This window comes from Pinus tabuliformis, chromosome 3_1, assembly GCF_031772625.1.
Source record: "Pinus tabuliformis cultivar Carrire ecotype Pingquan chromosome 3_1, CPIR1, whole genome shotgun sequence".
Taxonomy (NCBI): Eukaryota; Viridiplantae; Streptophyta; class Pinopsida; order Pinales; family Pinaceae; genus Pinus; species Pinus tabuliformis.
The window spans coordinates 675,639,527-675,642,645 of NC_142301.1; the positions used below are offsets into that span (position 1 = coordinate 675,639,527).

At 37.7% G+C, this 3,119-nt stretch overlaps 1 long non-coding RNA gene across 1 annotated transcript; it reads right to left on the minus strand.

Annotated features, from left to right (window-relative positions):
* Window positions 1-383: 383 nt before the first annotated feature.
* Window positions 384-2,753, minus strand: LOC149188909 (uncharacterized). Its single transcript, XR_016255853.1, has 2 exons — window positions 1,442-2,753; window positions 384-1,329 (listed from the first exon to the last, which is right to left on the minus strand). It is a non-coding gene; the product is annotated as an uncharacterized LOC149188909 (long non-coding RNA).
* Window positions 2,754-3,119: the final 366 nt, after the last annotated feature.

Sequence of the window (3,119 nt, forward strand, 5' to 3'; positions counted from 1 at the left end):
TCATATTTGGACTGCAATATAAAATGCTAATGGGATTTGTGGCTAATTGTGGGTTTGGATAGTAGATTTCCTCATTGTCATACAACAGGAAAACCAGTGTCAGAGTAGTCATTTTTTCAACAACCATCTCTAACAAAATATGAAGTAACAGCCATACTGCGCAGGATGAGTTTTCATATAATTGTATTGCGCTGGCATTGGTCCATGAATATTCTGCGGCATGCTCAACGAAAAGAAATGATTGTGACAAATAAGATCGCTACAGTGCCTCGAGCAACAAACAAAATAAAAAATATCACTTTGCAATTTTTCCTTCACCTATAATTGAAATACAGTGATCATCAACATGAAAGAAAAGTGATGCGCAATGAACACAAATGAAATTGCTTCAAAAAAATGTTTCCTAGGTATTCTTGAACATGGATCCTGCTAATACCAGCCGAGAAATCCCCAAAACAAGAAAAATGAGCATTATGAAAATCTAAGACCATTTATGATTATAAGGCCAATACATCTACAATTTGGAGCAGCTGACCAGCCGCAATGGGCCCAATCACTTTCAAAGATAAGGGCAACCCTTTACACTCCATGAAAACCTCATTTACCAGATATTGAAAACTTTGCGATGTATGACGCTGATACAATGCATGATTTTAATGCCCATATCCCTGTCTTTTCACTATCATTTTTCAATATCTTGTATATCTAAATGGAAACTTTGACTTGCTGAAGTCTATCAACTGGTCCTCCCAATAAGATTTGTCATTTTCTCCACAAAAAAGTGTCCCAACCACTTTAAGAGATAAAGGCAATCCCATACAAACCAGTAAGAAAGCATCCACCCGATATTCAAATATTGCCAGTTTGAACATGCTTGTCGTGGGATGTAACTAAAATTAAGCTACTTGGGAGAATGATATCCTTGATCGACAAAAATGCATTCAACTGATGAGCATGAGCTACATCGTCTAAAACTATAAGAGCGGGGAAAGCTATGAAATGCATTGAAGCATCTCTATGCCTTCATCCGCACGATTTATTTCTAGATCCAACTAAATCAAGCCTTTATGAAGCAATGAAAAAGCAGGATCCATAGTTATTTGATCGTCTCCAGTTAAAAAGTTTTCTTACAAGAGTTGTCTTTCCTACTCCACCCAAGCCCATGACCCAGAGACACTGAGCTTTGCCGCCGCAATAACAGAGCTTAAAAGTTCATTTGACTTTCCATCCAAACCAGTTCAATATTTGACCATATTGAAAGGTCTTCTTCCACCACTTCACTTTTCAGGAGGTACCGAACAATCACATCCATAAGCCTTACCCTGTTAACTGGTTGCAGTGAACCAAAGAAACATTATATAGAGTTGTTATGCCTAGAAATGCAAGGCTTTCCGCCAGAAAACATAACCTAAAGGAATTTAAAGAAATAAAAAGAACTAACCTACATCCATTTTCCATTTTCACTTTTCAGGAGGTACCAAACAATCACATCCATAAGCCTTACCCTGTTAACTGGTTGCAGTGAACCAAAGAAACATTATATAGAGTTGTTATGCCTAGAAATGCAAGGCTTTCCGCCAGAAAACATAACCTAAAGGAATTTAAAGAAATAAAAAGAACTAACCTACATCCATTTTAACCCCCAAAAGATTATTTTATCTTTTATGCCGATTTATTTCGAGGGTTAAACAGGTTTAACAAGTACCTATAGGATTGCACATCAATACAATTAACACATATCCGTCTTAATCATTAAACCTTTAGACATCCAGACGTTTAAAGAGCACAATAAATCGGGATTTCAAAGCTCAATACATCAGGGTTTGAGAGGGATATATACTAATAAGTGTAAATAGAACCTACAAGTAATTCATGAAGAAGTACAGGTTTACCCTATTGCACGCCTTGAGCTTGAAGACCGAGATGAAGGTAGCCCACTGATTCCTCTTATCATGAAGCGAAAATGGCGATATTAACGGAGGACGTAGTAATACACTTTTGCAGAGAAGTTATGTTCTTTCCCTCCCGCTATATTCCTGATAGTCCATAAAGATTCGCAATCCAGGAGAAATAAGACGGCCGTGTCCTTCTTGCTGCTGCGGGAATATGCAGTGATGGAGGTGCAGGGGTCCTTCTTGCTGCTGTGGGGATACGCAGTGGAGGTGGAGGCGGGGGTTTTCCCTTTTCCTGCTGTGGGAATATGCAGTTATGGAGTTGGAGGCGGAGGAAACCCCAATCGCAAATTCACGATGCTGTGGGAATATGCAGTGGTGGAGACGGAGGCAGAAGCGGAGGGAGAGGAAACCCTATTCGCAAATTAACGATGGATTGAATGCAAATGGCGAAGGGGATGAGGAATGGAAAGCTTTCGAGATAAGGAGATCGTTGATGGGTTACCTTTAGGTTATAATTAAAGACAGTGGAATATGCAGTGATGGAGGCAGAGGCGGAGACAGAGGAAACCCTATTCCCAAATTAACGATGGATTGAATGCAGATGGCGAAGGGGATGAGGAATTGAAAGCTTTCGAGATAAAGAGATCGTTGATGGGTTACCTTTAGGTTATAATTAAAGACAGTGGAATAATTACGTGGTGACCAGTGAGTTGAATGGTGGTTCAGGCAGATAACCCTAGCGGATTTGAATGGTTGTTCAGATAGCTCGTAACCTTCGGAAGTGGAAGGGTCGTTGACCCAGGCGTGTTGAAGGATCATTTAAATATGTACATTGTCTTACATCATTATAGATTTATCTTAAATCATGATCTTTCAAACATCTAGAAAAATTGAGATTGGCTCACGATGTTTCACTTCTATGTTATTTAATTTCTATCAATTCATGAAATTTTTTTTTTATAATATAATTATAGTATATACATAATCATATATCAGTGTAAACTCATATTATATTCCGATATACTAAGTGTGAAGAGATGCCCAAATTTACCAATATGAAAACATTCTTTACCCTTTTCCCTCTCAAGGTGCGCTCTCTTTACACTTCACTAATATACAATTTAATTTCTTACCCCTAATGAAAATATTTAATCTTAAAGATGAGAGATTTTGAATTTAACATATTTTTATATTCAAACAATTTATTAAGAAATTTTTTAAAAT